We start from the raw sequence: 12,293 nt of genomic DNA on the forward strand, positions 1-12,293 counted from the left end.
GTAGGTTAATTGGTCATTGTAAACTGTCCCATGATTAGATTAGCATTAAGTTAGGGGGAGGTTGCTGGGTCGTGAGGCTGGAAGGACCTATTCCATGCTGTATCTCAATAATAAATAAATAAATTCATAATAGAGAAATAGCCATAATAGAATCAATGAAAGAGCACATCAATTTGTGTGTTCAACCAGTGTGCAAAAGTCAACAAACTGCAAGCACAAAACAAAATAAATAATAATAATATATAAATAAGCAATAAATGTCAAGAACATGAGATGAAAAGTTCTTGAAAGTTAGTCTGTAGGTTGTGGGATCATTTCAATGACGGGGCAAGTGAGGTTGAGTGAAGTTATTCTCCCCCACCTTCTAAACATATGTCTTTTGAATTAAAGTGAGAATCAGGCTTCAGTTCTTATTGTAAATGTAAATGAGTTCAGGGCATTTGCAATTAACCTTCAGTTTTAATTGTAAATTGCAAGCAGTAAATTGAAGTTAAACTGACCCACAGAGTAAGAGATTGCATGTGCAACAGCCAAACATTAAGACAATGGGGTTATGTTAATTGGCTTGCACCAAACCAGCCAACATGACTAAATTATTTACACGATTGAGAATTGGGTTCAATCTGGCAGACAGAGGTTGTCACTTAGCATATCAAACAGTCACAGACCATCAATAGACAGACCTGACAACATTAATTTGTGTGTTTGGCTCCCTGTTGTCAAAAGATCTTAGAATATTTGCGTTAATTAGATTCTGCCTAAGACGTTTGGACTTCAGAGGTGTCTGATCAATTACAATGTGTTTTTGTTGCTTTCGCGATGTGTAGCACTGTGCAAAAGTCTTGGTCACATATAGATAGCTAGGATGCCGAAGACTTTTGCACAATACTGTAGTAATTTTATGTATTGCACTGTACTGCTGCCACAAAAAAAATCCAAAATTCGTGACATATGTGAGTGATGATAAACCTGATTCTGATATGGGTCTCTATTGTGGACTGAGAGAGGGAAGGGGGCAGGGAGAGGGGAATCATGGTTGAGAAAAGGGAAGGGAGAGGATGGGGAGGGAGTGGGACGCACCAGAGGGACATTCTGTAATGATCAATAAACCAATTATTTGGAATTAAATGACCTTGCCTGGTGTCTCAGGGCTGGTGTATCTGCACCCTTCTCTGCCACCTGTCCCACCCCCTCCAGTGGTGCTCCATCCTCACCATTCCCAACATCCTTTGCTCCATCAGATTTACAAACTCACTCTCTGCTCCATGTTGTTAAATACAGTACTGTGCAAAAGTCTTAACCACCTGAGCTACTTGTGCTTAAGACTTTTGCACAGTACTGTATCTTAAAAGAACCATTTGACAACCCAAAGTATTGAAGTAAACAATGTCATTGTAACTATTGAATCATCTACTGTTACCTTTGACCTTAGGGTATTAAAATATGATGTACCTTTCGGTTTGTGGGCCTCTACTGAGAGTGTCTCCAGAATGATGCTTGCTTGTTGTGATGAATAAAGACTGATATGTCGCCAACTTCAGTGTCTCTATCCAAACAAGAGAAAATCTGCAGGTGCTGGAAATCAAAGCAACACAAACAAAATGCTGGAGGAACTCAGCAGGCCAGGCAGCATCTACGGAAAAGAGCAAACAGTCGACGTTTTGGGCCGAGACCCTCAATCGGGACTGGAAAAGAAGAGATTAGAAGTCGGAGTGAGAAGGTGGAAGGGAGCAGAGGAAGAAATCCAGTACCAGGTAGCAGGTGATGGGTGAACCCGGGAGAGGAGGAGGGGTGAGATAAAGAGCTGGGAAGTCGACTGCAGTAAGAGATAAAGGGCTGAGAAGGGGCAATCTGACAGGAGAAGACAGAAGGCCATGGAAGAAAGGGAAGAAAGGTGTCTCTCTGGTGACTTCATTCACAGGCACAACAGCTACATCTGGAAATTGTACATATTCAGCCTTTACTTTAAGTGGATTGAAATTATGTGAGGCATGATAGGATTTATAATTATATGCTGTCTTTCGTGACCTCAGGATGACCTAATCTCCTTCACCACAGATGAAGTACTTTGAAGGCATTGTCGGTGTTATGTGATAGGAGAGCACAACTTATCCACACACATTAAGCAGAAACCCATTTTCCTAACATTTGTTGCTGTGTGTTTAAAACAAGATTAATGCTGTTATGAAATATAAACAGAAAATGCTTTTCTTTCAGTGTGGCAGTATGTGGAGTTTTCTTCTGATTTTCAATTACTTTATGATCATTATCCCTTTGCTACTTACATATCTGCCTCTTGTATCTTTCTCAGACTGCTGACATCTTATTAAAGAGCCTTTTTTTATCATTTCAAAGATTAAAAGGTAGAAGTTAAAAATGACTTACACTGAAACACTGGACGTTTGAGCAACAGAGAAAGCTTGTACAGTAGCACCGCATGCACTATTGTTAAAAAATCATTTCCATAATTTTAATGAACCCAGCTGTTTCTTATGAATCAATATTGCGCTCCATTTGAACTGGATTGAAGCTTTCTTCTTCATCTTAAGTCCATTGGCCCTACTGGGGCATAGGCTGCTGACAGCAGCTCACCAGCGTCCTCTGTCCTGGGCCGAAGGCTAATCAGCCCTGTGTCTTCCACTCTCACAAACAACTTCACACATCTTCTTGGTGAAGATCCTTACTCTCTCAGAGATCAGAGCTTTGCAGTTTCTGTTGGCCTTTCTGTAGCTGTGGGTTTTTACAGGATGTTGCTAGTCCTATGCTCAGACCTACTCCTTTCAAAGTTCTAAGTAAAATTTATTATCGGACTGCATACATGTCACCACATACAATTCTGAGATTCTTTTTCATGTGGGCACACTCAGCAAGTCTGTAGAAAAGTAACTGTAAACAGGATCAATGAAAGAGCAAGAACACAGAAGACAACAAACTATGCGAATGCAAATATAAATAAATAGCAATAAGTAAGAAGAGCATGAAATAACAAGATAAAGAGTCCTTAAAGTGAGATCATTGGTTGTGGGAACATCTCGACAGATGAGTGTAGTTATCCTCTTTTGTTCAGACAGCTGATGGTTGAGGGGTGGTAACTGTTCTTGAACCTGATGGTGTGAGTCCTGAGGTCCTTGTACCTTCTATCTGAAGGCAGCAGCCTGAAAAGAGCATGACCTGGATGGTGAAGATCTTTGTTGATAGATGCTGCTTTCCTACATCAGAGTTTGATGAAAATGTGCTCAATGGTTAGAAGGACTATACCTATTATATCCTGGGCTGAATCCACTATCTTTTGTAGGATTTTCCACTCAAAGGCATTGGTGTTTCCATACCAGGCCGTGATGCAGCCAGTCAGTACACTCTCCACTGCACATCTACAGAAGTTTGCCAAGATTTTTGATGACATGCTGAATCTCCGCAGACTCCTGAGGGAGTAGAGGCACTGCCGTTCTTTCTTTGCAATTAAATTTATATGATGGGTCCAGTTCAGGTCCTCTGAGATAGTGACACCCAGGAATATAAAGTTGCTGACCCTCTCTGCCTCCGATCCTTCAATAAGGACTAGTTCCTGGACCTCTGGTTTTGTTCTCCTGAAGTCTACAGTTAGCTCCTTGGTCTTGCTGACAGTGAGTGAGAGGTTGTTGTTATGACACCACACAGACAAATTTTCAATCCCAGCTGGACTTGGCGACCGTCATGGCAGAGTTATTGAAGCATTGTTTTTATGCTCTTAAAAGTGTTCTATATAAATTGATATTTCATTGTTCTGAGTCCAGCATAATAATTCCACTTTATGATGAAATTTATAAAATTTAATTGAGTGAAACTCTGATACAGAGTAGTTTATTGTTATATGCACCAGGGCATGGTGAAATTCCTTGCTGACAGGAAGCAGTACACACAGTAATATAAATACAAAAGTATTATAAATTTATGGCTAATACGAGGGGTGATTGATATGTTATACAGCTCTCGTTACATGCACAGGCAGGTCAACTCTTTGAGTGATTATGCAGAAAGTTTGAAGTTAATAACTCATCTTCTTCTACTTTAGGCCACAAACTTATCAATCACCCATCTGTGGACAATTTCTAGAGGTCCAAGTTCTGCATGCTCCACGACCGCTGGACTAAGTGTGTAAATGTAGGAGGGGACTATGTTGAAAAATAAATGTGCTAGGGTTTTCTAAAATCGACTCCTTCTACCTTAGGCCACGAACTTATCAATCACCCTTCGTATAATAGGGCATAATTTTAAGGAGATCGGAGGAAAGTATAGGGGGAATGTAAGAGATAAGCTTTTTTTTACACAGAGAGTCGCGGGCTGCCAGAGGTGATGGTAGAGGCAGATACAATAGAGACACTTAAGAGACTCTTAGATAGGCAAGTGGATGATTGGAAAATGGAGGTGAGAAGGGTTAGGTTGATCTTAGAGCAGGTTAAAAGGTCGACACAACCTCATGGGCCTAAGAGTCTGTATTGTCCTATAACGTTCTGTGTTCTAATTTCTATGTAAATTCAACAAGAAGCACAAAATAGAATGGGTTCGAACTGATTGCAAATTCATATTTTCTCAGGGATAGTTAAAGACGACAATGACTTCAACCGTTGTCTTGTGGTAGCGGTACAGTGCAGATTTAACAAGTTGCGTTTGTTTGTTCGTTATGTGTCATCTCATATGACGTGGGCAATCGTGGTCTTTCCATGACTGTTCCTGGCAAAGTTTTGTACAAAACTGGTTTTCCATTGCCTTCTCCTGGGCAGTGTCTTTGCAAGACGGGTGACCCCAGCCATTGTCAATACTCTCCACAGATTGTCTGCCTGGTGTTGGTGGCCACATAATCAGGACTTGCGATCTGTATCAGCTGCTCATATGACCATACACCACCTGCTCCCAGGTGCCTCAAGTTTTGGCACTGCCACTAAGAACTCTCACCACCCACAACGTGGTCTCTCCCTTCTTGTTAGTATCATTAGAGAGCAGGCATAAGAGCTTGAATACCCACACTCAGTGATTTAAGAATAACTTTCTCCCTTCTGTCATTAGGTTTCTGAACAGTCCATGAAGCAATAACCTCTACTCATTGTTCTATTTTTGCATTATTTATTTATATTGTAATGTTATATCTTCGTACAATATTTCATGTCATATGTCAATGATATATCTGATTCTGATTTTGATGTCAGTCTGCGCTGGACCTAGGATGGGTCTGTCCTCGGTGGACTTGGTGAGAGGTAATGTTGTTGAAGCATATCTAATTCTTAGCTGGTGACAGGGTAAATGCTGGGAAGGTATTTCCCCTTGCAGACGAGTCCAGAACAAGAGGGTATGTTCTCAGAATAAGGGGCACTCATTTAATACAGACCTGAGGAAAGATGTCTTCTCTCAAATGGCCGGAGGTCTTTGGAATTCATTCTCTTGGGAAGATGTGGAGAATGAACATTTGAAACTGTTCAAAGTTGAAATAAAAGATTTTCAGCCGGGAGACGGGAGAGAAAGTAAACTTGGAATTGGAATTGGTTTATTATTTTCTCATGCGCTGAGATACAGTGAAAAGCTTGTCTTGCCTTCTGTGAATACAGATCAAATCACTACACAGTGTATTGAGCCAGAATAAGGTAAAACAATAACAACACAGATTAAAGTATAAAAGCCACTGAAACAATGCAGGTAAATAATAAAAAGTGCAAGATCGTAACTATATAGATTGTGAGGTGAAAAGTCCATCTTATCATACAAGAATGTGAAAACAGTGGGTGATACATGCTTTCAGCTGCTTTATCTTCCATCTGATTGCTCAGGGCAGAAGAGTCTTTGATTATATCTTTGAGAGGGGCGGAGAGTCTTTGATAATGTTGGCTGCTCTTCTGAGGCAGGGAGAAGTACTGACAGAGTCCATGGAGGGAGGCTGGTTCTTGTCATGTGCTGAGCTGTGTCCAGAACTCTGCAGTTTATTGTGGTCATGTGCAGAGCAGTTGTCAAGATACATGAATCGAGGTACAGTGAAGAGCTTATCGTAAGATCATAAGATATAGGAGCAGAACTAGGCCATTTGGCCCATCGAGTCTGCTCTGCCAGTCAGTCATGGGCTGATCCAATTCTTCCAGTCATCCCCACTCCCCTGCCTTCTCCCCCTACCCTTTGATGCCCTGGCTAATCAAGAACCTATCTACCTCTGCCTTAAATGCACCCAAATGACTTGGCCTCTACAGCCGCCGTGGGAACAAGTTCCACAGATCCCCCACCCTCTGACTAAAGTAATTTGTCCGCATCTCTGTTCTAAATGGACATCTTTCAATCCTGAAGTCATGCCCTCTTGTCCTAGACACCCCCCCCCCCCATGGGAAATAACTTTGCCATATGTAATCTGTTCAAGCCTTTTAACATTTGAAATGTTTCTATGAGATTCCCCTCATTCTCCTGAAATCCAGGGAATTTAACAAATTTCACGTCCCATGCTGGTGATAATAAACCTGATTCTGAATAGAGTCCAGGAGCTGCCAGACGTTCTTTCATTCCTGGAATCATTCTCCTGAATCTTCTCTGGACCCTCTCCAACGTCAGTGAATCCTTTCTAAAATCTTGCATGCCGTTCATACAGATCAATTCATTGCTCACTGCATTGACTAACTGCAAGGGAAAACCATGACAGAATAAAGAATTAACAGCCACAGAGAAAGTGCAGATAAACAAGGTGCAAGATCATTAGTGAACATTAGGAAAATTGATCAACTATGATTTTACTGAATGGGAATTGACTTGTGGATCTGAAAGTACATATAATCTTATGTTTTTAAATGTTGGCACATGCAGAATTGGACCAAGCTGTGGCTTTGCATTAAACTACAACTCCCAGGAGGTCGCGCGCCCGCTCCCGCGATAAAAGACGGAAGGAGCTCGGCGCCTTTAGGTCACTTCCTGGAGGTTGGACTAGGCCTGTAGGCGGCCCCATGGCAGAGTGAAGCGACCGGGCTCGGAACGAGCGGTGGGGGTAGGTGACAGATGGTTACCGGGGGCAGGGAGGTGCGGGTTGCTGGGGTCGAGACCAGGCGGATGGGTAGCCGCCGGGGAGGCGCTGGCGGCAGGGAAGGTTCCGAGGTGGGCGGGGCAGGGGCAGGTGGTGTGATCCCTCCCCATCGAGGGCCGTGGAATAGCGGCGGGTGGTTGGGACCCTCGGTGGGGCCGGACAGGTTGTGGCCCGGAACTGGGTCTGCAGACACTGAACCCCCGTAATGCCAGGGTGGGAGTTCTTTGAGCCCCCTTCCCATTGCTGTGATGGAGAGAGGCTTTCAGTCCCTTTCCCAGGGCCAGGGTGGTGCGGGATAGCACTCTTCCCCCCCCCCCCCCCCTTTTCAGGACCAGGGCTTTGGGTGGGTATTTAACCCCCATGGGTGCAGGGTCAGATTCTGGGTCTGGGCTATGGTTGGGAGTACTGAACCCTTTTCCATTGTTAGTGGGGGCATTAAACCCAAGGAGAAAGCGTGTGGGGGGCATTGATTTCTGTAGGCATTGGGTCATGGTGTAGTGGCTGATTGGCTCCCTCCCCTGAGCACTGGGGCAGAGTGAGATGAGGCATTTGTCTCTGCAGGATCATTTCGGCCCACTCTCCCTGGGTATGTATGGAAATTAAATGTGGGGTGTGTTTGCTCCTCCTTCCCCAGGTACAGAGCCATGGGAGGAGGGAGTGATTATCTTCACTCTATTCCTGCTGCATCTTTGGCCCATCTGCCTCCATCCACCTGTCCACCAGCTTTTTTTCCCTATTTCCCTTTCACCCTTCCCCACCTTGCACCCTTCTCAGGGCCAAGGGTTATTTAACCTTGCTCACTGGGTTGGCAGGATTTAGACAGCGGCCTCCTGTGCTGGTGTGAGGAGCCTTGTTTGGATTCTGTACTGAATTATTTGATGTCTCTGCTCTCACCCAACATCACTGTAGCAGAGGTTCCCAAGCTTTTTAATGCCATGGACCCTGGCTATTAATGAGGTGTCTGTGGAGCCCCTGGTCTACAGTGAAGAGAGCTGGGGTCCCCCTAGTCTCCTCGTTTTATGAAAACTAGCCTCTGCATCCAGCACATCCGGTTCATTTCATAGCCTGTCACACCAGACAGTCAGCCATTCTTGTTGGCGCGTGGCGTCAGGATTGGTCTCCTTTCGGAGAAACCAGGTCACGGTATGAATGTTCCTGACTCGACCCTTGTTTTTTACGAGGCCGAGTGGCTAGTTCAGCGCTCAACCCAGCACAGATGGAAAGCATGCCTGGGGGTTTGGGGCGGGGGGGGGGGGGGGGCCGACTGGGTTCGAACTTGGGAGCCTTTGCTTCCGAAGTCCGGCGCTGATGCCACTGCGCCACCGGCCGGCTGGCACATCTGGTCATGTCTGCCAAATGAACAACCCACTGACTCATTTTCAAGGACTCGACAACCCATGTTCTCTGTATTTTTTTTAAAATGTCCACTATTTTTTGGTTGATTATCAATCTTTGTTTATATATAATCTTTCATAAATTCTATTGTATTTCTTTATTTGTCTGCAAGAAAATGAATCTCAAGGTAGTGTATTTGTACTTTGTTAATAAATTTACTTTGACTTGGCAATGAAATGAAATCCCACCGCTAGCCATGTCTTCTCTTCCCCATTCCTTTCTGCCTTCATAGGGTTCACTCCCCCTCTAAGATTTCCTGGTCCGCTCATCCACCTTCACCTTCTCTTCCCTGGCTCCCTGCGACACCTGGTGGTGCAACACTTGTTTGTGCACCTTCTCCCTCACCACCGTCCAAGGATCTCAACAGCTCTTCCAGGTCAGGCAGAGATTCAGATGCACCTCCTCCAGCCTCATCTACTTCATTCAGTGCCCGCAGTGTGGCCCCCTCTGAACTGGCGAGACTGAGCACAGGCTAGGGAACCAGGTGACTGAGAGATGGGGTTGGATTTTCATGCGAGTCTGGAAGCCGAGGCCCAAAGGTCAAACGAGTGATCAGGGGTTTCCGAGGCCAAGCCCGAAGTTGGAATGCCAGTGTCTGAGAGTCTGAGGCCGAGGATTTTCTTGGTGTTGGAGGCTTGTCTGTGTGTGTGAGTAGGAGGGTGGGAAAGGGGCTTGTTTTGCTGTTGTGTTCTGCCGAACAACACAAGCAACAGCGTGGCGTGCTGTGTTGGCTCTGGAATGTATGGCGACACTGCTGTGCTGTTCCCAGCACGTCCCTGGGGGCGTTGGCTGATTACACCAGTGACACATTTGACTGTATGTTTCGATGTACTCGTGACAAATAAATGTAAATTTGATTTGCAGAGCACCAGCTTTTGTACCCATGGCTGCTCGGAGTTCCTTGTGTCTGCCATGTCATCTCCTTCCCATTCTTGGCCTTCTCCACTGACAGGGTGAGCCCCAATCAAAACCAGAACAATAGCGCCTCCTATTGTGCCTGCATAGCCTACAACCCGATGTCTGACCGTTGAATTTTCCTGTTGCGGGGAACCTTTCCCTCCTATTCTGTCCGCCAGGGAAAGCAGGATCTCCCAGTGGCTACACATTTTAATTCCACGTCCCATTCCCATTCATGGCCTCCTCTACTGTCAAGATGAAGCCACACTCAGGTTGGAGGAACAACACCTTATATACTGGCTGGGTAGCCTCTAACCCTGATGGCATGAACATTGACTTCTCTAACTTCTGTTAATGCCCCTCCTCCCCTTCTTACCCCATCCCTGATATATTTAGTATTTTTTGTTTTTTAAAAATTTTTTCCCCCTCCCTTTTTTTTTCTTTCTCTCTCTGCCCATCACTCTGCCTGTTCTCCATCTCCCTCTGGTGCTTCCCTCCCACTTTCTTTTTCCCTAGGCCTCCCGTCCCATGATCCTTTCCCTTCTCTAGCTCTGTATCCCTTTTGCCAATCACCTTTCTGGCTCTCAGCTTCACCCCACCCCCTCCGGTCTTCTATCATTTCACATTTCCCCCTCCTACTTTCAAATCTCTTACTGTCTTTCCTTTCAGTTAGGCCTGACAAAGGGCCTTGGCCCGAAATGTCAACAGCGCTTCTCCCTATAGATGCTGCCTGGCCTGCTGTGTTCCACCAGCATTTTGTGTGTGTTGCTTGAATTTCCAGCATCTGCAGATTTCCTCGTGTTTGCCTTTTGATGACGGTCTTGTGGTGAGACTTGTCTTGGTTCACTTTGTGATCACGAGTGCTGAAGAAGTCCAGAAGCTGGAAGAAAAATCGACTCATTACTGGAGATGAATGTGGCCAGTTTCACTTAACTGCCAGGGTAGCACAGTAGCGTGGTGGTTAGCACAACACTTTACAGTATCAGTGACAAGGGTTCAATTCCTGTTGCTGATATAAGGAGTTCGTATGCTTTCCCTGTGACCATGTGAGTTTCCTCTCAATTCTCTGGTGTCCTCCCACAGTCCAAAGACCTACTGGTTGGTAGGTTAGTTGGTCATTGTAAAATGTCCCGTGATTATTTTAAATCGGGGATTGCTGGGCGGCGTGGCTCAAAAGAGCTGTGCCACGCTGTATCTCAATATTTAAACATAAATACATTGCTGCTTCCTTACAACCAAGGACATTGTGGAGGCAATGGCTAAAGCCTCTCAAATCCAAAAGGTTACAGGGGAGCCTAATGCTGTATCTTTCTGAAGCTTGTGGTTGCAAGCTGGTGACAGAACCTCTTGACATAATTCTCTCCTTTGGGAGATATAGTTCTGAACAGCACGCAGTGGATTTTTGTAAGTGGGAGCAGTCCCTCACCCGAATTTAGAAGGTTTGGTTCCCTTTTCAAGTGAGCTGTTGTGTGCAAACAGGGCATAGTCATTTTGTTCTTTTCTCATCCAGTTCACAGCCCTTTGCCTTTTCAAAATTCAAAATAAATTTATTATCACCATATACTACCCTGAGATTCATTTTCCTGCAGGCATTCTCAGAACAGTGGATTCACTGAGAAACTGCACACAGACTGACAAGCAAACAGTGTGCAAAAGGCAAACTGCCAATACAAAAACAAAACAAGCGATAAATTGTTTGTTCATTATCTGACGTAGGCGATCGTGGTCTTTCCACGACCGTGATTGTTCTTGGAAAATGTTTCGACCGACGTTGTGTTGCATCTTTATTTTAAAAAAAAGAGTCTGGTTAGGCTATGCCTTGAATATTGCGTACAGTCTTATCAAGTCAAGTCACTTTTGTTGTCATTTCGACCATAACTGCTGGTACAGTACACAGTAAAAATGAGACAGTGTTTTTCAGGACCATGGTGTTAGATGACTCAGCACAAAAACTAGACTGAATTACATAAAAAAACAATACGGAGGAAGCTACACTAGACTACAGACCTACACAGGACTGCGTAAAGTGCACAAAAACAGTGCAGGCCTTACAATAAATAATAAACAGGACAATAGGGCAAGGTGTCAGTGCAGGCTCTGGGTATTGAGGAGTCTGATAGCTTGGGAGAAGAAACTGTTACATAAGTATAGGAAATATGTTGAGGCTTTGGAGAGGGTGCGGAAGAGGTTTACCAGGATGCTGCCTTATTTAGAGGGCATGTGCTATTGCGAGAGGCTGGACAAACTTGGGTTGTTCTCTCTGGGGCAGCGGAGGCTGAGGGGAATTCTGATAGAGGCTTTTAAGATTGAGTGGCATAGATAGAGTAGGTGGGGTATCTTTTTTTTAACCCCAGGGTAGAAATGTCTAATACCAGAGGGCATGCATTGAAGGTGAGAGGGGTAGGTTCAAAGGAGATGTGAGAGGTAAGTTTTTTTTTACTCGGAGTCATGGATGCCTGGAATGCGCTGCCTGGTGTGGTTGTAGAGGCAAACAGAGGCTTTTCTGTGACCTCATGAATATGAGGAAGATGGAGGGATAAGTTTCTTTGGAGCTTTTTGATTTACTTTTTAGCTGGTTCGGCACAATGTTGTGTGTTGAAAGCCCTGTGAGTGAGCTGGTTCAAGAGCCTAGTGGGTGAAGGGTAATAACTGTTCCTGAACCTGGTGGTGTGGGACTGAAGGCCACCCTTCACCTCCCAGCTTCTCAATTCATCATGCCCTGCCCTCTCCTCCACCTACCCTCCTTTCCTTTCACCTAGCTTCACTTGTCATCTGCCTGCTTATATACCTTCCTCTCCTCCACCTTATTCTGGCTTCTTCCATCTTCCTTTCCAGTCCTGATGAAGGGTCTCAGCCTGAATCATCAACTGTTTATTCCTCTCCCTAGATGCTGTCTGATCTGTTGAGTTCCTCCAGCATTTTGAATGTTGCTCTCCACTTCCCTGCTGTTGGCTCCATGTCTCCTCATACTTTACCA

At 44.8% G+C, this 12,293-nt stretch overlaps 1 protein-coding gene across 5 annotated transcripts in view; it reads left to right on the forward strand.

Moving 5' to 3' along the window:
* Window positions 1–6,911: 6,911 nt before the first annotated feature.
* Window positions 6,912–12,293, forward strand: part of tsc2 (TSC complex subunit 2) — a 128,029-nt gene continuing 122,647 nt past the window's right edge. For all 5 annotated transcript variants that reach the window (XM_073060205.1, XM_073060207.1, XM_073060210.1 and 2 more), the window contains exon 1: window positions 6,912–6,988. The gene's annotated coding sequence lies outside the window, so the exon portion shown is untranslated. The remainder of the gene's footprint in view (window positions 6,989–12,293) is intronic.

Source organism: Hemitrygon akajei, chromosome 11, assembly GCF_048418815.1.
Source record: "Hemitrygon akajei chromosome 11, sHemAka1.3, whole genome shotgun sequence".
Lineage (NCBI taxonomy): Eukaryota > Metazoa > Chordata > Chondrichthyes > Myliobatiformes > Dasyatidae > Hemitrygon > Hemitrygon akajei.